At 38.3% G+C, this 25157-nt stretch overlaps 1 protein-coding gene across 3 annotated transcripts in view; it reads left to right on the forward strand.

Annotated features, from left to right (window-relative positions):
- The window catches only part of LOC113531323 (astrotactin-2), a 371532-nt gene that overhangs the window by 7584 nt on the left and 338791 nt on the right, over positions 1-25157 (forward strand). The window contains exons 1-2 of one of the 3 annotated variants that reach the window (XM_053230640.1): positions 418-3616; positions 3697-3894. The exons of 1 other annotated variant lie outside the window; for it this stretch is intronic. The gene's annotated coding sequence lies outside the window, so the exon portion shown is untranslated. Of the gene's footprint in view, positions 1-417; positions 3617-3696; positions 3895-25157 lie in introns of those variants that run through there. One more of the 3 variants, XM_053230641.1, reaches the window with a different exon arrangement.

Below are 25157 nucleotides of genomic sequence, written 5' to 3' on the forward strand. Positions count from 1 at the left end.
ACCTGTGTGTCATGTGATCTCTTGTGAGATTGTTCAAGAACATTCCTAAACAAACAGCATCATGAAGATGAAGGGGATATCAAAATGAGCGCATGGCAAAGTTCTGGAAAAGTATCAATCAGGGTTCCCAAAAAAAATCCCAAAATTTGAACATCCTGCGGAAATCCGTTATTAAAAATTGGAAAGAAAATGGCAGGACCGTGATGATGCCTAGAGGAAGCCGTCCTCCAAAAGTCAGGTTTCTAATTATGAATTACAATCACTGTTACTTCTTTAAGTGATAATGTGGTAAACAGGAGGTAATCATATGCAGTGTGTATTGAAGAGTTTTAGCAACATATGAGAAAGAAGCAGGTGGACATAAATGAAACCAAGGCAGCAACTAATGCACACAATTCACGTTAACATCTGAAATAATAATAAGTAAAAAAGTTCATGATATGAGTTACAAGAGAAGAAGCTGTGAAGGGTACGGTGAAAGGTATGATGTACATCATTAGTGTAGAAATGTGCCTTTCTTTGATAACTCATGTAATGAATACTGTTTTTGATACTTGAAGTCAGACCTTTGGCTGTATAATTATTCAAATAACAAGATTATTCCAAAAGTCTGGGAGTTAGAGAAGTTATAAAACTACAAAATGTGGGAAAGTCGAGGTGCTTATGCAAGGCACTGTACATCCAGCGAGGTCTTTCTGAACAAAACATAGTGGTACTACTACTACTACTACTACAAAATATGCTGATCTTGTTTCAGGACCTTTAACCTGCTTAACTAAATGAAATCCAGTTCAAGTTGTTTAAATCTACCAACCCAAACTGGCCCTTTGGATTGAGCTCTTCAGGTTCAGGTCTCTCTGTCCAAACCATGAGAGTCTGTGCTTTCGAAATGAGCAGAGAAACGCAGAAGATCTCAACGCAACCTTCACCTTTAGCATTTAGCGTTTGCCACACAACAAGGCCTTGATGTGAAAATTTACATTCACAAATCTTCCAGAAAGAGATGGAGAAGGATGGGGGAAGAAATGGTGAGAAAAGGAAAGACACTAGCCTCAGAAGTAGCCTCCGTGAGCGCTGGAAAGTGGAGTGTTTAACTGAACTCGGCTCCAAGATGAGGCCCCAATCTGTAAGCTCCGACATGATTTATTACCCCGGGAATGGAAGAACATTGAGGAAGGCAGAGTTAAGATAAAAAGGACAAGATGGAAGCTTTCATTTGGTGAGTCCTTCTATCTGCCTCGCCTGATCTTCTCTGCATACACATTGAAAAGGACAGACGGCGACTTCAGAACCTGTGCACTGTTATGGCGAATGTTCGATTTCTAACGTAATGGATAAAAGGCTTCGGGATGCTGTGGCTGAAATGGCGGGGTGTGCTTAAATCGTAAAACAGTCTGGAGCAAGGGTCGTCGACTGGAGGACAGCTGCCCAGATGTGCACCCAGCAAAGTATTTCATTGGACCAAACCAAGGTCTTGAATAATACTGTAGCAGAGATGATAAACGTATGAAAAAAATGACCGTACGTCAGCAACTCTAGTTTTTTTTTTTTTTTTATAAGCTTGGCTTCTGGAGCACATCCTCTGTTGAGGTTTATCCAATCACATTTGTTTACGTAAATTATTTAGCGAAAGGTGGCTCATCAGATCAGAGACTAGCTACAGGGCTAGAGACGTTAGCTCAGAACAGGGAGAGTTTTATTAGACTTTGATAGACTTTGCATTTTATTTACTCTCTCTGGTCTGATTCTCAACCTGACATCATGGCTTGTTTAACAAAAAGTCGACAACCAAACAGAATCTCCATCTGTTCACAATCTGCGACTCCAACTCAATGTCGTAACATAAAGCACCACTATGAAGCAAAACACGCACTTCGAATTGTCTTATTTCAATTCAATTCAGTTCAATTCAGTTTTATTTGTATAGCGCTTTTAACAATGGACATTGACACAAAGCAGCTTTACAGAAATATAGAAATTCAGGATATAAATTTTAAATATATGAATTTATGCCTAATTAGCAAGCTAGAGGCAATGGTGGCAAGAAAAAACTCCCTGAGACCACATGAGGAAGAAACCTTGAGAGGAACCAGACTCAAAAGGGAACCCATCCTCACCTGGGTGACACCGGATAGTGCGATTATAAATAAATCCCTTCTATAACTGTGTACTACATGGTCAAAAAGTGCAATTGTGTAACCAGGAAATTCATTATAGTTTTCACATGAAGTCTATTTTGTTGACGTTATGAACTGTCCTTCTCACTTGCACTCTTCTACCATATCCTGACCACGTCCATCCCCAACCCAGCAGTAGCCCATACTAGTGGGTGGGGTTTAAGTAGTTGAAATTGTGTAGTTAGCAAAAGAAAAAGAAAAAAGTTGGGAAAAAAGCATAACATGAACATTACAGCAGGATGTCAGTTAAGCCTGAAAAATAAAAAAAAAAATCAGAAATGGCACAATTACATCTCTCACATGTGCCATTAATTTGGATGACCTTTTACAAAATGTCATGCTAATTGAAGGGGGTTTCTCTGCAGAATTGATTTTTCCTCCTCAATAGAGAAGAGTAACAAGCACCACATGCTAGCAGGGTCCGTGTGCGTCATTCTGTCGCTCCACCTCATTAGATATAAAAATTTTTTTTTTTTTTGGTACATATTTTTTTCATTTTCCATCCTTGTCTGCACTAGTACATTTTTTTAGACCATCAAAGCTGTATAAATAAAATGATAACTTTTTATAGATGTTTCAAAAATGCCTCCAGTATTTTTCTGGTACTTCAAAATATTGTGTATAGACAAACCAACATCTATGGTTTAGCAGTAGCATTCAAAATTTTTGACTCTACTACAGCGATACACATAGCAAAGACACCTGAAAACCGCCATTTTCAGTCAGAAAACAAATTGGTGGAAAAGCTAATTAACTGAAGGGGAAAGGACACGGGATGTGTTAGCGCTTTACTTTTGCTTTGTGTTGACTTTTGCTACTTTCAAATCTGGTTTGAAAAATGTCACCACAGTGTCGTAATTACTACTCCAGAGCCCTGACTTTCTGAGCTGGGGGCGTGTCAGTAACAAAAAGTCATGGCGGCCACAAACACGGTAAGATTTAACTGCTAATTTTGCATGTTAAACTTCTTGTTATTGGTCATACAAAAAAGGTTAACAAATAACAATAAAAGAAGTTTTCTCACACCATCCATTTTCTTCTTCCAGTGTTTTTTTTTATTATTTAACCAAAACGACTTTTTAACACACACCATTCCGTAATCCTGACCTCCGAACTCATAAGCACAAACTTCCGAGGAGGCCTTGAAGGCAGTTTATCTAGGTGAACTCTGACCTGTGAGTGCACGAGCCGTAGTCTCGTGAGCCAATAGAAAACAAGGAGGCGGGACTGTAGTGGGTTTGGTTGGTAATCAAAGTGGAGGAGTTGCTAATTCTCTCTGGTTCTGGAGGACGGGGTGTGTGAGAGGTGAGGACTCTGAGTGAAAGCTATGCTAAGATGAAGTTCTGAAGAGTTTTACTACATTTGCTAAGCAACAGTTTGGTCAGTTGTGTCGTTTGTCTAAATGCAGCAAGCATAGACGTCCATTCCACACATTTCAGGTCATTTTCAGTAATTCTGGCATGTAATTTTACCAAGGAAATGTTGAAATTTGCTCATTTTGGCTTCTTTTTCATTTTAGGACTTGTTTTGATGCTAAGCTGCACACACTGGCAGGAAGTCAACTACGGGGTTGGCTCACGTCCACACAGTACCCTCTCTGAAGCATGTTTCAATCGTGTGTCAGTTTATCTGGCTTTAAGACAGAGGAATACAGACAGACAGTTATGAGTGTGCGGAAAGAAGAGTATAATAGGTGAACAGAGGTCATGGCTGCTGGGTAATTATTATTTTTTTTTTATGGCTGTCAAAGTGTCAAAGATTGTGGGGAAACTGTGATCCTGCCACCACTGAGGTGTTTCTAGCTGTGGTCTTTCTTTCCGTGACTGACTTTTTGTGTTTTCCCAATAGCATGCTTTATCGTTGGCACAATTTATCTGGTTTTGAACTGTTGTGTTTTTTTTTTTTTTAAAAAAACTATGCAGCTTGGAAACTGACAGAAGTATCAGAATATGATTTTCTTTTTTGCTTTTGAATTTACAGCTGATTGGCTTGGGATTTTTTTTTTTTTTTTTTAATCTGAGCCCTATATACAAATCTCAAAAGTTGAAATCTTCAAATCTTCAAAATGCAGATTTTATGTACTTTAAGCCAAAAGGTGAAGCATTGGCAATTCCTGATGAAACGTTGATGCTCTGAGTGATCAAAAAATCATTTTTTTTTTTTTTTTTTAATTTCATTAATTCTTAAATAGCTACAGTAGTTTTATTTTTTTTTTATTCACAGAGATGTTAAAAACTGAATGCCCAGCGTAACTATTTAAGTAACATTCTAGCTAGTTAGGCTATGCTGATGTTAGCTTGATGGCAATGATTAGCAGTTAATCTCCAAAGTTAGTCGCTTGATTGTAATTTCTGTATTTCAGTAAAACATAAAAAAAGCTTTAGATGCACTTGCGTCATTACGCTTCGTATCTTCCATTCCATCTCCACTTTACTCTGTCACGTCACTTAGCTTAGCTTCTTTTCATGGATGTGTGTGTGACAGATGACTGTGTTTGCCAAAATACTGAGTTTGACCTCTCAAAGTGTCTACCTTTCCCTGCGAATCCTGGACGCTTCACGCTTGGCGTAATTTATATAAAATCTATATTCTTTGAGATCTGAGTTCCAATATCACATATCTTTTTAAAGCAAAAAAAAAAAAAGGCAAAAATGTATCTCTATTAAATATACCACCGAGAAAAAAATATAATGTGACGTGTATATTTCAAGTATATGAAATTTCATACAGGTTCCAAGCTCAGTATCCATATCCAAGCTCCCGACTTTAACTTTAAGCTTCAACCAAAATGCAGTTAGAACAAATCGATAACTCTTGCCTCCCTCATTTCTTTTTCATTTAATGTGCATTTGAGTTTTGTTCATTGTCACCATCACCACTCTTTATTTTTTTTATTTCTCTTTTTCTATCTTTGTGTGTATATGTGTGTTTGTGTGTGTGCGCGTGTATGTGCGCGTGTGTGTGTATCTGTGTGTGTGAACTTTTGATTAATCCCTGGTGTCTCTGGAACCGTTCAGCTTGTGTAGGCTTAAAAACTTCTTAAAAGCAAGACGTAAAAACCCTCAGAAGTCTTCCCAACTGATCCCTTTGGCATCGCTGCCCTTTTATTCTAAATATAATATCAAAGAAAAATTCTGCTTCTATTGATATTAATGGACCAAAATCCCTTCTTAGTATCCCGTCTCTGGGGAGGATTTTTATTCTGCAAAAAAAAAAAAAAAAACGGTTTTGCTGCTTGGGACCTCTGCGTGTCAAGCTTGTTGGTAATCTGCCAATCCACCGAGTGTTTGTTTTTTTTATTTTTTTAGCTGGATGAATAATAAGGAGGGAACAAATCCACGATCGGTGACCCATAAAACCCGGCGTACAAGCTGCACTGTGAATACAGACTGAACGGAGATGTGGCTGAGATACCTGAGCGTGCTAGCATGCTGACACTTTAAATATCTGTTTAACATCTGTTTGAGCAGCTGGATTCAGGAGTATCAGCTGTGATTTAATGATAGTTGTATTATTTAATAAATATGCAAAGTATTAAGCTAGCATGTTAAGATTACTTCTATAAGGATTAGTTGAAATATTTAGTATTTCAGGCTCTAAGCAAACATCCAAGACAAGATTGAACTCCCTAAGAACATTGAGGAAAAAAAAAAAAAAAAGATGAAACAGTGGAAGCAGCCTCCTGGAAGAATTGGTGCAAGACTTGTGGATTCAATCACTAGAGAATTATGGAAGAATGGATTTTTTTTTTCAAACCATATATAAGTGCCAGTTGATTTTATTTAGGTGCTTGTCAATACAAGTAACTGTTTCTGCCACGTATGAGAAAATATCACACACATTTATCTCCCAGTTTCCCGTTGTGGTTTGATTATGGGAAACGGAAGCACTAAGACGCATTTTGTGTGATATTAAAAAGTAGTTTTGAAAAAAACAGTTCCAGGTGCATGAACTTAACTCGCAATTACGAGATAAAAAACGTGCAATTGTGAAAAAATGCGTTTCAGTTGTTCGCTCGCAATTAAGAGAAAAACGTTGCAACAGTGAAAAAAATGTTTCAGTTGCATGAAACAACTCGCAATTATGAGACAAAAACCTTGCAATTGAGTGATATTAAGAGATATGTGAGATAAATTTGTGGAATATTTACTCATACATGGCTTAAACGAGTTTCCATAGACAAGGATAAAGATACTGCTACTGAAATGAATAAAACTAATTAAGCATTAAGCATTAATCAATCATCATGTCACATTTTCTTTAGCTCTGTTTATGTTTCTCTGGTTTACACAGTAGCCATGAAATGCACATGCAATTATGCTACTAGGCTTTTTTTTTTGTTTTTTTTTTTTTAAATCAATGTAGTGTATTAGATATAGTAGCTAGATTAGTTATCTTGGATGAAGTAGGGTTGCAGTGGAGAAGAGCATTTTGTTTCACCTACAGTACTTTTTTTTTTTTTCCTTGCTTCCGAATCTCTCATTGTTAGTGACCGTTAGCAGCTGACTGTCCAATTAAAGTACAGTTACGCATAGGAACAACGACAGAACCGTAATTTGCTAACGGGAAGCGCAGCGTTTCTGCTTGCTATTCAGAAGAGACACGGCATGATTACAAACTTGAAACACTTAACAAAATAGCAATCATGAATGTTGTTGTTTATCTGTCTGTCAGCGAGTGTGTTCTTGTGTTCGTGTGTGTATGCGTAATAAGGTTTACGCCTATGATGAGACCCTGTGCTAAAACACAGAGTTCCTGATGGGTAGTAGAAATTTTTTTTGCCCTTCTATTCAATATCATTCATGGCAGATCTTTGATTATAAGGAAGAGTTCACCAAAGCAGGGCTTTAGAGGTGAGGATAAGCAATCCTGCAGGGTTCAGGAAATGTATTAACCCAGTGAGCACTGACTGACCAGACACGTCCATCACTGGACCAGCCAGGTCTGATTTAAACTGGCCCAGAAAAACACATCAGTGGTCTGCTTTTCGTCCATCTTTGATTTCCTAAATAGGAACACATCAATACCATGTTCTTTAGCCCGAGTCTGTGTATGAGCTTTGCTACTGATAACGATACTGATGCCAAAATGAGTAACCTACTTAATATTGATTAATCGGGGGAGTCTTGGAACATTTTTTTCTTTTAAGCTCTGTTTGTGTTGGTTGCTCCTGTGTGCTGCTAGCAATCAACTCCTCATGCTGAGTGTTTAAGATGTTCAGGTATCTTTAACAGCGAGTGTGAGGATGGCTGACTTGAGTGTGCAGAGTAGTAGCAAGCACGAGGGCATGAATTGGATGAATTGGACCTTGACTCACATGAATTGGACCTTGACTCACATGAAAAGCTTAGATCCTGTCGAGCATGCATCTCGGTGCTCAGTGCTCGCCTAATGGAAGTGCTCTCACTCACACCTAACACTTTCTCTGCATGCTCGCTTCACTTCTCAACACTTGCCGATACATTTGTGTGTACGTGATTCATGGCACCTCATTGCGCTCATTTTTGATGATTACACTTTCTATTAAAGATACTGTTTAAACTCCATAATATACGTTATCAGGTTTCTTGGATCGTAGGAAGATGCTATAGTTCCTCTTCTTGATATTTTCACAGAGCACAGATTGCATTCTGCAATATTTATTTGTGAAATACGTCCAGATCGCTGTCATTTGTGATGTATAATCCGTTTGTTAGCGACACCACATACACCAGACTTACATCACGTAGTATCGGATATTGGTATCAGTACCAGTACCAGTATCAGTATCGATGCACCCTTGTTGTCCCACTAGTGTCTTTTAAACCTGAAAAGTGATTCGTCCGATGTGTAATATGCATCGCTGAGAATGCTTCTGATGTGAGACTGCAGTTATTAACCAAACTGTCTCCAATATTCATCACTTTCAACCAAGGACAGCTCACAAAGGAAGTTAATCTAGAACTTATATAAAGCTTAGGATGTGTTTTTTTCTGATCTTGTTTCTCTGAAACCTTTCCTATTTGACTTGGGAAAGAGGGAGGGAGAGAGTGAGAGAGCTGCCTGAGAGCAAACCCTTGTTTCTCGTTTTCCCCGGCGGACAAACGAAGTGTTCCGCGGGTGAATTTATAAAATACGCATGGGTTCGTTTTATTGCTTAACAGTGGGGAAATTGAATCTCAACAAATCATCTCCACAAACCAGTTTGGCATTACCCGTGTGGTGTGGAGCTGAGCTTTATAAATGGATTTAATCAATGTTCAGGCAGCAGCCAAGGGGGGAGCTGTGGATTTACGTGCACTTTTGATGAATTAAAACCAAAATTATTTGACAGTAGACATACTGCTCGGCAAATAAAAGCGAAAATGTACAGCGTGTTCAAACAAAGGTGCTGCACAGAGCAGAATGCAGTTTGACTTTCTTTCAAGTCGGTGTCGAGTGTGTTTATCATGGTTTTTTTTTTTTCTACAGACTTTTAGCTGTGCAAGAAGAGGTCTTTTTTTGAACTTCTGTGCTTCTTTGACTGTTTCATCTTCCTTACACGTATAATAAGACTTGATAATTAGTTTTCATCTCGGGTTTGTTAGTGTGAAGGTCACATGCCATGTAATCACTGATGTGTCTCAGACACACAGCTGTTCCTGATGCCTAATCGGCATCCCTGCAGACTTAATCCATTTAAATGAACAAATTAGCATGTGTATACTGTAGTGTATTAATTCTGTACGATCTAACAATTGACTTCGACTCGCTATCAATAAAGGGGCTTTGTTTTACCATCAGAAACCCCCTTTCATGACAGTATCACTGGTTGTTGGATGTATGGCCAGGTCTGCACTATTTATCAACCTAGGCACACTAGCCCTGGCTTCATTATTCTACTTATTTTAAAGGTCAGGTTTCATTTTCGAAGACCATAAACCACACACTCATCCATCATGCTAAGGTTATTGGGCTGTGGAAAAAATATATATACAGGGAGTCCCAAAGTCTCCATACATAAGGGAAATTAACTCCTTTTAGCAAAATGTCTTCCAAAATTTTTCATACTTAATTCATATTATATATATTTTTCAGATAGAATTTAAGAATACCTTTGACAAAAGAAGAACATATTTGGAGCGTGAAGCTTGATTTTATTCAGAGCTTTGAAAATATATGATCAAATCATGTTTGTACGAATCAAGTTGCGTTAATGCAACTCAATTCAATCACGTGGAACCGATGGACACGTTTGAGTTAAGTAAATCCAGTAAGCTTTTTTTTCAGTGTAGGACCAAGAGGTCATGACAGTATGGGTGATGCTTTCAGGGTGGAAAAAGTACTGAGAAATTATACTTACGCAAATGTACGCTGTAGTCGTAGTCATCAAAATTGTACTCAGTTAAAAGTGGAAGTATTTGGCCAAAAATGTGCTAAAACTGTTAAACTCTGTAAGTTTGCTGCTCATATGCATGACTAATGCTATGTAGCTTGCTGATGATTTAATCAGAAGTAAAAAATAACCGGTATGTACCATTAGCTACAATTTGACTTAGCTCCTGGAACTGATGGTAGTCTAGCCTGGCGTTAGCAAAGAAAAGAGGCTAACGTGGTTAAATATAGGCACTAAACATCAGCAAATTAGTGAAACAAACTTCAAAAAAATAATATACGTTTTCAAATTAGATTAGAGTTTGTAATTTTCTAGCGAGGTAAATCTTAAAACATTTTGGGCCAGGGACACTCATCATCAAGTTCCACCCTGTGATTTGGTGGATGTTCTTAGAAAGATGGCATGATATTGGGTCACTGTGGTTTTGAAAAGGGGATTGAGAATAAAGATTTTATCAGTACTTTACATTAAGATTGCCTGGTCACTGGAGCCTGTGATGATGATGATGATGATGATGATGATGATGAATCATTGGGTTCCTAGCACCATAAAGCACTCTTCAATTCTTTTTATGTTGAACTTTAATAAAGAGGGTTTCACATTTAAGTGGTTCCTAATTTAACTCCTTAACCCTTAACCCAGTGGCTCTGAAATTAGCATCTGGAGATCACCAGGAGTTCATTCACCAGGGGATTCACGTCTTTTTTTTTATTGTTACTGTGGTGAGAATCACAGTGTTTGTTCATCCATTCATTTTTAGTAAGCTCTTTATCCTAATAAGGGCTGCAGTGGATCCGGAGCCAATTCGGGGAACACTGGGCATGAGGATTGGCCGCAAGTCACCTACGGACAATTTAGCATAGCCAGTCCACCTCATGGCATGTTTTTGGGAGGTCGGAGGAATTTGGAGAACCTGGAGGAAATGCAGGGAGCCTTATACACCACTGTGTTGCCTCTTATCAAAGTTATTATATTTACTAAAGTTTTTTTTTTTTCAAGGTTTTTGTAGTTATTAATCTATTTGACTCATCACTTGATTCAAATCAGTTTAATTCAAATCTCAATAGCTGAAAAATAAATCAGTCTATAAATAACGTGTTCTGTTTTTGGAAAGCTCAGGAATAAAAAGCTTAACATCTATAACTCCAATAAATATCCAGAATACTATTTTGTACATTTAAATAACGAGCCTCATATTTGAAGAGTTGGTTGTTAAAAATCTGTTAATTTTACAGTTAAATGGGTCCCTGACTGCAAAAAAGCTTGAAAACTACAGTCGTACCCAACCATGTAGCACTTGAAGAACTTTCTGAAGCTTATTGGATTATTATGGATTATTCAGTCAGATGCAATGAACTGTGAGAAAAGTAAGCCAGAGAGCCAGTTTTTATTCCATGGCTCCTGGTTCATGATTAAACTCTGAACTGCGTTAATATTATGAGGATCATAAATCTGTCCTGTCCACCTCTTACCCATGGGTAGACCGATTCTCTTCATCTGATCACACGTATCCGTCCTTTCCTGGAAAGTCTGTGCAGCCAGTTTCATTGTAAAATGGATCCAAAATATGTGGAACAGCCTCAGTGCAATATTTTCTAAAGAGTTTGTAAGCTGTGAGGAGAGGAAAAAAAAAAAAGCCTGATATCAGCAGCCGGTCTTTGTCTCATCTCGTATCTCGAAGGTTTTTTTTTCCCTCGGAATATTGAAACCAATGGTCCCTGTTCCTATCATGACATCAGCAGAAAATAAAAAAGCAACTTCTGTCTCACTATCTTTCTTCTTATTCTCTCTCTCTCTCTCTCTCTCTCTCTTTGCCTTTATCTCTCGGCTGTGCCGCCTGGATGAATCTGATTCTGACAAGTCAGCCTTTAGATAGATTTCTACTGGGCATTGTCGCTGCGGGTTATTGTAAAGCGCCGCTGCAATGCTGCGGGAACTGTCTCTTTCTACTCCCATTCAGTCGATGTGCATCTCTTTATCTCTTCCTTCAATTTAAGGCCCTTTGGGGGGCGGAGTCTTTTTTTTTCCCCTCTCCCCGTTCCTGTCCTGGAGATCACTGTCAGACGCAGCAGCCTGAGGGCTGCACAAATTCAAACCGCCAGCATCCTTCCTTCTGAAGATCTCCGAATCCCCTACAGAGCCGACGCAAAACGAGTCTAACTGTAGAAAAACTGTGATAAAAGCCTGAAAAGAGAAAAGAGCTTGTTGGTTTTTTTTGTTTAATAAAAATCCGATGTAGAAAATAGGACTATCTGTCACACTGGGGTAAAAGTGGCGCAAACGATCGAGAGATAAACAACGTGGCGTTCGAGTAAACTTTATTTGCGCTTCGGATGGCGTCGGGTCCTTCGGGGGCGTATTAACCTGACACTGATTTATAAAAGCACCTCCGTTTAGGGCCTTGATTTATTCCTCAGGCCATTCGCTTCACTTTCTGCTTAATAAAGCAGCATGTGGCTGCAGCGTAATGGAGCTGCTCTTTAACTAGAATTATAATCCAGATGACTAAAGAGGGCTCGGACCTGTTGCTGAGGAGCAGCGCTGTGATGTTAGCATACTTCAGCATGCTTTTGCTAATCATTTATAAATTCCAGTGTTCTAATCATGTACTATTTAATTTTTAATATATATTTTTTTTAAATAAACATAATCCAATGATATTCATGATTAAATAATATTCTGGCTATTTATTTCAGGCATTTTCAGGTCATTCAAGTCATCAAACAAGATAATAACTATAAAAATGGATAAATATAATAACTTTGATAATGGTGATACTGCACATTATGAAAAACAATCATCTCATTATTTCAAGAAATTTTGTTATTTTAATTTATCTCATTCTTTCAAATTAATAACTTAATAACGTAGTCCAAAAAAGTCTTTATTTTAACTGAATTTGTCTTATTAATTCTCATAAATGTGATTTGATAATTCATTATTTTGCATTATTTCAACGTATGTCCTGATTTTAAAGTAATATCTCATTATATAACTTATTTTGAGGGATTGTCTTATTGTGACATCTCATTATTTCACCTTCCCCCTTTCAAGGTATTATGTCTTTATCTTGACTGAGTATGTCATTTTAATCTAATCTATCTTATTTCAACTTACAAACTCATTATTTCGACTTAATTACTTATGTTAAGGTATCTTGTTATTTTGACAATATTATCCCATCCCTTTAACTTAATAATTAGTTATTTCAAGTTATGTCATTATTTCAACTTAATTTCTTGTTATTTTAACATATTCGTGTTATTTCTATATGTCTTCGTTCTAATATCTGAGATCTCATTAGTTTGACTGAATAACTCATCATTTCAACACAGTGTCATTATGTTACCTTAATATCTCATTATTCTTACTTAATTTCTCGTTATTTCGAGTGATCTCATTTATTTCGGATTAATATCTCATTATTTTGACTTTATAATTTAGTTCAAGGTATTGTGTCTTCATTACCTCTTCATTTCTTATTTCAACTTAGTAAATCATCATTAACTTAATACCTTGTTAGTTTGAGTTATCTCATTATTATTACATATTATCTGATTTTTTTCCCCACTTAATTACTTATTTCAATACATCCTCATTATTCCGGTCCCTGGTGGTCTAGCAGCTAAGGATCCCGCGCTCTCACTGCCGTGGCCCGGGTTCGATTCCTGGGCAGGAACCAGCCCAGGCACTGGCAGCGTACTCTCAGTGCCATTCCCAAGCCTGGATAAAATGGGAGGTTTGCGTCAGAAAGGGCATCCAGTGTAAAACCTGTGGCAAATCAAGCATGCCGACCAATGATCCGCTGTGGCGACCCCTAACAGAATCGACCAAAAGAACAACATTGTCATTATTTCAACTTAATTTCATGTTATTTCAAAATAGTAGTTTACTTTCTAATTATTTATTTTGACATCCCATTGTTTTGACAATGTTATTTCAACATATTTTCTTGTTATTCTGGCAGAACCTCTTAATTCAACATAGTTTGTAGTTATTTTAACATAATATCTCTTATTTTGATACCAATAAAAATGATTATGGAGTATCGTTCTTATTCTGTATGCATTCAGGGATAGTCACTGTTTTGACTCCTAACACTAAATTAACAGATAATAATATCCATAATCATAGTGGCCATTTTGATCGTTTGAATTTGATGTATGTATAGAACCACACAATATCCTAATGTCCATATGAGCACCATTTGACCATGACCTGAACCAGCTTTTTTGTGTTATTGTATGATTTTTAAAGTAGGAACTTAATCCACGATGCTTGGCTCTACAGTGTTGTCTACTGTGCTCTCTGTATACAATAGTTGGTTAAAAAACAAACAAACAGATGTACCCAAAGTTGCAGTTTTACAGAAAGAAAATATCAGAGAATTACTCAGATCAATGGACGCGGAAAATGGCGACCACGTTGTAGCTTGACGCGACTCCTCGCTATTCAGGATGTTTATCACAGCGTTGAGTGTCGAGTGCAACTTCTACCTTTGACACGCTATTATATCCATCCAGGCTGCTCCGCAGATTGTGTCAGATGAGTACAGTCGCATTCCCAAGCACTCGCACCACATTCATTGATTGATCTGAGAAAACAATGCGGCATGCTCGGCTGCTCCGGGCCAATTTGCCTTTTGAGGTGGATGAGGACAGGGCGAAGTCGGAGAGAAATGGCACGGCCTGGCGAGCATGGCATCCCTCATGATAAACTGGTAATGACAGAGCACGCTCCGATGACAAGGCTCGCTAACGAAGGTCGTCCGAGCGGGACTATTAGAGCTGTCACCTCTGCCAGTCTCACTGTCCTTCACTCAGTCCCTAAGTGCCTCGGCTGCATTGTGTTCATTTTTTTTTTTCGTTTGTTTTTATTAGATTATAGTATAATCATTTGCTTGCTGTTGATCCAACATGAACTTGAGATTACACCTTCTCATTATCCAACTGTGTGTCATTGATTTGATTTATTTTATGAAATCCAGCAGTCAGTCTCAACAAAATCAATGATGCGATCTGATAAAGATCCGGCGTTTCAAGCCAGGATCAAGACACAAGTACTTGTAAGCTTTATTTATTTATTGTGCACAAGATAATGTCATGTAGGAAAAGGGGTGGAGCTTGATTTCTACCTTTTCTTGCCATGTGTAAGTAAAAATGACATGGGAATCTTTGCATTGGCCAGTTAATATAAACATGCACTGTCGAGTTCTCCGATCTAATTGGTCAGAAGGTGTTGAAGGGTTACATTAATGCACTCGTTCTAATACATGATTGTTTCTTTAGTGGCAACTAAACAGTTAAAAAAAAGTCTTTCTTGGTAACATGACAACCCGCAGATAAGATTTTTGAGTTATAAACTTTAAGAGAGAAAAAAAGAGAGGCTGTTGAGGGAATGCCTTTTTATAGCTGCTATAGAGTAAGTGAGAAGAACGAAAGGGTGGTGTGATGAAGCAGGATTACTGTTACCACCCCATAGCTGATTAGTTTCCTGTAACAGCACAGCCCTGTCATGTTTTATTCCTTACTTAGCCAAATGAAATAAACCGAGAGTGTGAAAGACATGTGAGAGTGTGAAACGTAGCAAAAGCTGTTGCGAGATCAGCACCACCATTCCCACCTGAGGGATTTGAGTCCTGCCATGTACCAGACTGACTGAAATACACATCACGAGTAATCTCATGCACATCCTGCCTTCAACAGCTCCACTATTTCAGGCCTGGCGTCATCGAAACAGTATCGGGTACTGGTCAATACCCAAATCTCTGACGCTGGTGTCATATCACAAATGGAAAAAAGTGCAATCTTCACATCCCAGTCTGGAACATGGAGATGCTTTAGTGTGTTGTGTTTGTGTGTTATGACTGGAGTCAGGTCTAGACAGTTGGCTTACAACTGGAGTCAGGCTCAGACAGGAGGCTTTGTGTAAATCTCACCATCTTGTCTCTAAGGTTTTGATATAAAAAGACTCGGGTCATTTTGTTTGCAGCTGTTTGAATAAGTCGACAGTCTGAATCTGCTGCCTGGTCAGGGAACACGGTGTGTTTACTGACTTCGGACTGGTGGTAAGACAAGTACAGACAAGTACACGCAGTACTCACTGGGTAAACCGCCAGAGTGACCTCTGGTAAGAAGTCTTTACACAAAGTGGCATGCAGTTTGGTGGTGTAACACATGGGCCATCTTTTCAATGGCTCTATGGGAATGGAGTGTTAATGCAACCAGTAAGTTACATTTCTCTGATTTTTTTTCTTTTTTTTTTTTTTTTTTTTTATCTGAGGTTTTCACTTTGAACAATAACAGTAATAAATACAGAAACGTAAGCCTTAACGCATTTTAACACAAAAAATAAACCAATACACTAAGAGTCGTCATTTTCCCCCAATAAACAACAGATAAGTCTCTCGACGTACGACTTTGGAATGATTAACATTTGCATATCTTGAAAACTGATATTAAAGGTCACTTCCTTGAAGCCACGCCCCTTTCCTATACCTCACATTAGTAAGCATTTCACCGCTGCTCTTGTCTCAGCTCCATTTTCTCTCTCGAAATGTTTCTGTGTTTTCTGTCACAGTAAATGGAGAATGTTTCGAGTTCATTAATGTGAAATAAAATTTATCAGTGTTTGTCTGACTTGGCTAAAGTAAGACAAGTACATAGAGAGCATTATTATATATTAGCTGTATAAGTTATATACGGGATTTATGGTAACCACCAGGCGCTTGGGAGGGAAAAATGCTGCCACTCGTCTGTTTAGGATAAGATGTAGACACTGGAACAGTTAATCTGCACACTTTCTTATTAATTGCTGCACGTTAACATCTATATAATAACATCTTCTATTTTTTTTCCCCTAGATGATGAATGAGTATTTAGTTTTGCCAGTAAAGGTTGTAAGTTTCAGCTTGCAGGATTTTAGGAGCCATCCAATAATCCAAACTTATTATTCTTTTTTTTTATTAGTATGTAATAAAAATAAATAATTAAAATATAATTAATAAAATAAAATAATTTAATAAGTGAACAAGTAAAACCTAACTTGGATTGCATAATTAGTACAGATGTTGCGTAAGCTTATCTTTCCGACTACACAATATTACCCAGTTTCTTCAAACATGCCTAATTACCCCTGATGAAAGTCCTAATTATTTCCTTCTTTAATTCACAACTTGGTCTCAGTGCGTCTAATTAAATACAAATGACCATTCTAGGTCATCGTGTTTGTGCCTGGCCCCCTGAAGATGCCACCGTATAACGAGTGCAGTCTTTACCAAAGGCATCAAAGGCGTAAAAGAGAGTCCCAGCTGCAGTCGGCGGGAGTCTAGCTGACAGCTCTCCCCGTCAGATGAAAGTCGGCCCGGTTCAGGTTTGGAGTGTAGCTGTTATGATGATGTAAGCGTGGTTCTGAAGGTGACCTCAAGGACTCGGCGACCTCTGGCGGTGCGGTGCGGCTCACGCTGCGGAGTTCGGGCTTAACTGGAGGGGATTTACAGACTCTTCACTCCTGTTGGAGAGATGTGTTATCTCTCGATAGCTAACCTTGATGGTCTTTCGCTTCTTTCGGATGGATTTGATTGACAGTAGTTGTTACTCAAAACCATGAAGATGAAGAAACGTGCTTGCAGAAGTATGTTCTTGGCGACGAACCTTGCGAGAATGAACTCGCGAGGACGTGAGGACGGAGAACGCACCCGTATTTGTGTACTTGCTATTGTGCGATAGCTCTAAGTGAGTTTACCACTTTATTTAATCAAAAAAATACAGATACAAAAGCGTGTTGGATTTCTTGGAGAACTTTTATATATAAAAAAAGGCTTCAAGGCAAAAAAGGCAGCACTGTAAGTTCCTGGTGGTCAATACGTTATTTAAAAAAAGATTAAAAAACAAAATATGTTTACTGTTAGCCAAGGCCAACTTAGTGCTAATTTTTCAAAGGAGGTTAATATATCTAAAAAGATCCTCATCTTTACGAAACGTTGGAATCAACTTGTGTTAATTTTCTCTCATTTTCTTTCTGTCTCTCTCTCGCACGCTCTCTCAAATCTGCAGAAACTGTAAAGTATTTGACCGAGAAACCGTAAAGTAAAACTCGTCTGCCCTGAGGACTTTCTTGTGCTGGGAGACTTCACAAAGAGACTGTTAGAAAGCCCTGACACCTGACACTCCTTATACATTTTTCATTGTTTCAAGAACAACACAGTTATTATTACATCTTAGATTCTCTGTACACATCACTGTGTATGATCAGTTACTATAGAAACAATAACATATTAGAGTAAGCGCATTGATTTAGTTCTTGGTGCTTGCGTTCTTGAGTATTGGAATAACGATGTCACTAAAAAAGAGCGCGTATTGAGGAAGTCACGATGTCAATCTCGTAGCTTCGCTTTCTTGCTAGCTTTTTTGGGTTTCGCAGTAAACTCAACCACTTACATACTTTTAGTCACTTGATTAATCCAAAAAATGTGCCAGGATATGCTTTAAGCCATGAAGGCCCAAAAGTGGCTCTGAGGCAGTCCTGGGATTTACTCTCACCATCTTCCTGCTTACCTTTCCTTACCAGTAACTGCTGATCTTACAATACAGACAGAGTGTAAATAAATTGAGTCCTGATGTTCACATTAAAAGTGTGTAAGTGTTTCGAAAAGAGGGCTTTTTTGCCTTTAAACACAAATAGGATTGTCAAAGTAAGCCCTGAACAAAAACACAGCTAAGAGGCATGAAATTCAATTCGGCGCTTTACCCGCTAAAGAATCTATCTAGTTTCCTACCAACAACGGAGCCAAGATGATGTTTATGGAATTTCATGGTACGGATTTTGATACATAATAATATTACAGCCCTATTAGAGCAGCATGATAACGGTTAAATGATAAAAACAGACTTTTTGGTGTACATCATTTGCCAATGTTCCTTTATATGCATAAATACTGAAAATAAAGGAAATAACTAATCAATGAAATAAACCACTTAAAGTATGCAACTAAATTCAAAACATAACAATTGTGAGCTTTAGGCAATATAGTCAATCTAAATAAATATCTAGCTTTAGCTGAATTCCAGAATATGGTTCAGTTCAGTTTAATTTTAATAATTTATTAATTTTTAATTTTTATTATTAATTTTAATATTAGATTAATTTATTCTTTTAAATGTTTTTTTGTTTAGAGATTTTTTTTTTTTAATTATTGTTTTTTTATTTTTAAATTTAATTTTCCAATTTATTTTTCAATTATCACAGGCAATGTGTAAGGAAGCATATTCACGTATATACTATATATCTGGAAAATTGGAGTATTTCCAGCCTATATCCTATCATCATCTCACTGTACACATTCTGTCTTTATCTTTCTCTCTCTCTCTTAGCTTTGCTCTCACACACACCCTTCCAGATTTGTTGCTGTTCTACTGTACCTCATCCCTCATTATCATGCGAGACAGTCGTTCTCTCTTCACCACAGAGTTGAGTGTGTCAGAGCAGCTAGTTTGTCTGTCTCAGGCTTAGCTTTGATACCCTGCAATTAGCCGGCTCTGCGTTACTGCAGCGTCCATAATACAAGGCTACATGTTTTTTTTTCCCCCTGGCTAAGTCCAGTGCTATGGCCGGCCATGCTAATGCGCCTTCCTCTAGATTTAAAGCCATGTTTAACGCTTCACACAGGTTAACAGCACAGTAGGGGTTTGTGTGTCTTACCTGGTCTAAACCTCATCTCTACTAATCATTAGTGTCCTTCACAGAGACCCGTTATGTCCCGTCAAGCGCTGAGACATCACCGCTGAGGAACAAGCAGCTCGGGCTGAGTTCTTGACATTTGTCACCAATTTGAAAGTCTATTAAATGGAGCGAGTGAAGCAGAAAGAGCAGAGAATAATTACATTTGAGATATGGAGTAGAAAGAATGCTCAGTCAAATATAAAAAAAATCAGACAGACCTTATGGTGAACTGTATAAAAAAAAAAAAACATATTTAAAATAACAAGACAGATTTTTGGTCAGAAGATGTTGATTTTCTAGAACAGCAGCTGAGACAGTAGTGCAGGTTTATGTAAATGTGCTTGTTCTAATACGTTATCTTTTCGATAAGAACAGCTGATTCGCAGGGATTCGTACGGCGGACGTGCCACATAAACATACATGTGCAAAAAAACATGTCTAATCATTGAAACAGGGAAGTTTCCATTTGTTGAGCCTTTCAGGAAGGAGTCTCTAGTGTCAGGACTTTGCTTTCTTGGTAACATGACATGCTGTGCTTTTTTAAAAATTTATTTATTTTTAACGAATGCTTATAGCTGCTATAACATAAGCGATAACAGGAACTAACTTGTTTCATGGACGCTCCACAACATTAAATGTAACTTTATATGGATAAAAAGTACAACATATTGTTCATTAATAAATAATTAAAACATATATAATTGTTGAGAGATCTGTGATGTAAGAGGAATACAACCCTTCAGGTCGTGCTGTTATAGGAGAATAATTAACTTCGGTGCACCAGCTGTAACTCTGCTTCATCACCCCACCCTGTCGTTGATTATTTTCCTGTAACACCACTACTCCAAACGATTCATTCCTTACTTAAACAAGTCCATGTGTAAATTGTTACTATGTAAATGAGTGCATTAATATAAACCTGTGAAAGCTACTCGTAGTTCTGCTGTTATAGTAAATTAATCAACAGCTTTTGACCAATCAGAATGCAGAATTTAACAGCGCTGTGGTGTAATGTTCAGAAAGTATGCTTTATACAAATCTCATCTACGTCATGTGTTCTTCTGTCTGGATTCCTGATGCACTCCCATCCTGGTGGTAAGTGCAATTAAGCTCACATTTCCTGTTTTATTTCTCTTTCGGTGCCAACTGGCTGCATCTGATAGCAAAGCTGGCTCTGTGCACCATCATCCCCGGGCCATGAACATCTGTGTTTTTGATGGCTTGGATAATGGCACTCGCTTCTCTTCTTATCCACACTATGGGGAGCTTCACTGAGCTTTTGGACTTTGAGCCATCACCTCAGTGTATGTGTGGGGGGCAGGACATGACTCAGGAGCTGGAAGCTGAGCTTTTGAGATGCAAATGGATGGCTTGACAAAGCTGAAGCTGGAATATGGCAGGTGTACAGCAGAGTTGGTTTTAATCCATGCTAGCAAGTGTTCATGCTAGCAAGCGACCGTTCATTTCCTTCGTACGTATGTGACATGGAGCCGCGATTTCTGCAACGTTTCAGTGAGACTTTTTTTCCCGATTCTATGCAACTTAGGTATGACAATGACAATTTATTTATAAAGCACAAGTAAAAACAGTAAACTGTCAACCAGTGTTCTGTACAAAAAATGAATAAAACAGACTAAACAAAATATAATTACAACAATGAGAACAAACTTGGTTAAAAAAGATTTAAGGTTTTTAATTGTGATTTAAAAGACACCAGATTCTACTATGCAGGGGTAGAATATTCCACAATTTTGGGGTCACTACTGCAAATGTGCGGTCTCCTTTCCTCAGCCTGGATCTAGGAACACTCAACATTTGCTGACCCGCTGACCCACTGGGCTTGGGCAGATGTAAAAGGTCTGAAAGATGACAAGGTGCTAACCCACTTAAGGATTTAAAAACAAACAATAGGATCTTAAACTCGATTCTATAGTGGACCGGCAGCCAGTGATTTGTTGCTAGTATAGGGGAGATATGGTCTTGTTTACGAGTCCTCGTCAGTAGACTAGCAGCAGCATCCTGAACCATTTGCAGTAGTGACAAAGATGACTGACTAACTCCCGTATAAAGAGAGTTACAATAATCCAAGCGCGAGGATACAAATGCATGCAACACCCTCTCAAAGTCATTAAACGAAAGAAATGGCTTGACTTTGGTCAGTAATCGTAGATGAAAAAAAGCTGGATTTGATGACAGCATTTAACTGTTTGTCGAATTTGAGAGAACTGTCAAATATTACTCCTAAATTTTTCACCATCGGTTACTATAGAGAGCTAGAGGGCCTAAATTACATTTTGGAGTGCCATCAGAATCCCCAAATAGAACAATCTCAGTCTTGGCTTCATTAAGGGGAAAAAATTTTGACCCATCGAAGATTTAAGGTCCTCCAAACAAGCCAGTAGGAGTTTTTTTTTGAAAGGCATATAGATCTGAGTATCTTCTGCATAGCAGTGAAAAGAGGTACCATGTTTGTTAAAGATAGACCCAGTTGGAAGCATATACAATGAGAACAGGATGGGGCCAAGGATAGAGCCTTGGGGAATCCCACATGTGAGGGGGGCAACATTAGACGTACACCCACCCACCTGAACTGAAAACCTTCTGTTACTCAAATATGATTTAAACCACTCCAACGCAGTTCCTCAGATACCCACAGACTGTTCAAGCTGGACTATAAGGATCTCATGATTAATAGTATCGAACACTACACTAAGGTCCACAAGCAACAAAATTAATTGGTCTCCCATACCAACAACTAACAAGATATCATTCAAGACTTTTAAAAGTGCAGATTCTGTACTGTGGTGTGCTCTAAAACCAGAATGAAAAATCTCAAACAGTGCATTCTTTTCCAGAAAGGTCTGCAGCTGAAGGAGAACAACTTTCTCTAAGACTTTGGCTAAAAATGGGAGTTTAGAGGTATGACATGGTGGAAAAAACCCTTCTAACTGTGGCTTCATCTTATCCTGTCATATACGACCTCTCATTAAATGTGTATAGCGACATTACCAAGAAAAATAAAGTTTGGAAGGAAGTATCTTGACAAGCCACTCCAACAAGTTACAGCTACAAGTGACACAGGTACCAGAGGAGTTTCTTTAGAATGATACCCGTTTTGCCCCCTGAGGATCCTTTCCATTCATGGATCTTCAGTCACTTTTTTGGTGCAGAGAACTGAAATAAAAGTTCCCACCATAAATATTTCATTATGTGGAAGGATCTTCTGGCATCTTGCATCCTAAAGGTTTGTTGCTCTGGGAAAACCTTTTAGCTGAAAATATACTGCGATTTTACACTTACGTGTACACATGCAGGTGCTATTCGAGCGGTATCGTTCACATAGTCATCTGTGTACCTTATGCGTATCCAATTTATTAAAATTGATATACACTAGGGGCGGTGTAGAGCTGAAACATCCATGGCTGGCACTGGAATACCTTCCCGTACTACTCCTTCGCATTTTGCATGTTAACAATGAACATGGCAACAGTGGAGAAAGCTAAATTGTTGTTTATCTTGCAAAGAATAAAAACAACTTAGCAACAGCTAGCCTAGAGCTAACATTGTATCTATACTGCCACCTAAAAAAGCCTCACGTGGCCCAAGTGACCTGTAGGGGAGCACTAGCAATTTTAGCCCCCTTAGACGACGGGTATGGGCATCACCAGCATAGATCATTGCTGTTAATCGATCTTGGTGTGAAAACAGAGAGTGTCTCTCATTCTGGTGCTGACATGACGTTACAGCAAACTACAGTGCCTCCACCATTTACATTTGTTTTGCACCATAAGACACGTAGCGTTGACAAGCAACCGCACGATACGTACGGCAGCCATCTTGTGTATGCGTAGTGAAAAGCAAGTATAATTAAGCTTTAATCCAGAAAAGATTTCTAAAAAAATATTTCTTTAATATCCAAAGAAGAGTAAGAAGGTGATGATAAAACACACATTTTCAGGGTTCTACCCCCGCTTTTTTTTTTTCTTCGAAGTACAGAACTCTTGTCTTGTACAAAGCATCTGTTTTTTTTTTGCTGAATCTTCCTTTTGCAATCTTCCATCATCTTCTTCTCCTAAGATTCAGCCTGACATTTTGAGTAGTAGACCATTTGTGGATATGATATTAATGTCAATCAGAAGAGCTTTGTCCATTGTTGTGTAGCTCAGAACACAATGATTGATCTGACTGAAAAACACCCATGTGGAAAAATGCCAGATGGAATAAAGGGATGCTTGAGTGATTCATGATGCTTTTTAGCAGCCTAACCAATGCTAGTAGGTAGGTAATTTAAAAAAAAAAAAAAAGATAGATAGATAGACACAATAATAACACACCACCGATCCTACACCTGATGAAACCTTGAACTGTGTTACAACCTCCAGTGCTTTACACTTTGAAATCAAAATGGATGTTTCAGAGCTTTTAGGATCTGACCTTCAGTTCAATAGATACCAAAATGATCTGGGGGGAAAAAAAAATCCCCAAAAATAGTTCTGGAGATATTCTCATTTTAATTTACAGTTTGTCGCTTCCAATTAAAACTTTACTTTACGCGTTCTGGGCTAGTCTTGTGAATGTACATATCTTGTATGTCCCGCCCCTTGGGGCGTGTCTTGTTATATTATCAGATCGTTAGCAGCATTTCTTGTGCGTATTTGGCTGTGCATCTTCCCGCAAAAACCATTCCCTCTTCAAAGTATCACTTACTTGATAAAAGATTTGGAGTTATGTGACTTTTACCGACTTGGAGCTGTGCAGTGGCGGAATGTCGCTACCTCAGACTGATCTTTATACACCGTCTGGGCTTCTCCATCAGTAAGAGTCAGTCATATGATTGTATTTATTATTTAAGCATGTCAGATGATGGCTGTGTGACTCTCCTTAACCTTCAGCACTGCTAACGTTCAATTTCAACTCAAACACATACAGCATAACTCTAAAAATACACAGCGCCTCGTTGGCTAGGATATCAAAATGGATGTTTCAGAGCTTTTAGCTTTTAGCTTTAGCTTTAGCTTTTATGTTTCAGAGCTTCAGCGGACAGACGTGGGTGAAGAAGGAGGAAGTGAGAAATCCTCTCCAGTTGAAAAAAACGCTCTTGCTTAACTCATGTTTAGCTAGTTAGCTAAGCTACTGCCAAGTTTGTTTAGATTGGTTGGGCTGTTGTGTATCTCAAACCCTATTTTCAGTTGTGTAAATCAGTCAACACACCATCACTCTGAATTCCTGTTTCGAAAAGAAATACGTCAACGTACAGAGTCACCCACCTGACGTCTCTTCACATTATTTCATGTGGATTTTAAGGAATGGAGTGAAAAATCTTTAAGTTCTCAGAACCAGACAGGAATGTAAGTGTATTTCATTTCTCCACGGTGGATTGGAGGAAATGAAGAACCAAGGCCATCTTTAATGTACAGTTTCAGAATCTTTTAAAGTCAATTATGTCTATAGGCTGGAGACTTTCACACGCTCAACACGACCAGGGGCAAATCAATTCCTAAAAATCCAGGGGGAACGCAGTTGTCGACGTAGGCATTGCTGAAAAAGAACCAAATCCAACAACATCAGGCTTGCTTGTTCAAATTTATACACAGCTCTCATGAAATCATTGGCATTGACTGTAACGGAGGGATTCTCAACCCTTTTTTTTGGACAGTGACCACATTATAAGGGCCTGAAATCCTTGCTTCATCCTAGCAACCATCTTGGGATCATATAGAAACCTCCTAGATACACCATAGCGGCCTACTGGAAACACCCTAGCAACCACCTAGAATACAATAGCAACTTCCTAGAAACACCATAGCAACCAGCTGGAATACTATAGCAACCAGCTAGCAATAACAATCCACTGGAATCTAATAGCAACAACCAAGCAACCAGCTGGAATACTATAGCAACCAGCT

This window comes from Pangasianodon hypophthalmus, chromosome 27 (assembly GCF_027358585.1).
Source record: "Pangasianodon hypophthalmus isolate fPanHyp1 chromosome 27, fPanHyp1.pri, whole genome shotgun sequence".
In the NCBI taxonomy this organism is placed as follows: Eukaryota; Metazoa; Chordata; class Actinopteri; order Siluriformes; family Pangasiidae; genus Pangasianodon; species Pangasianodon hypophthalmus.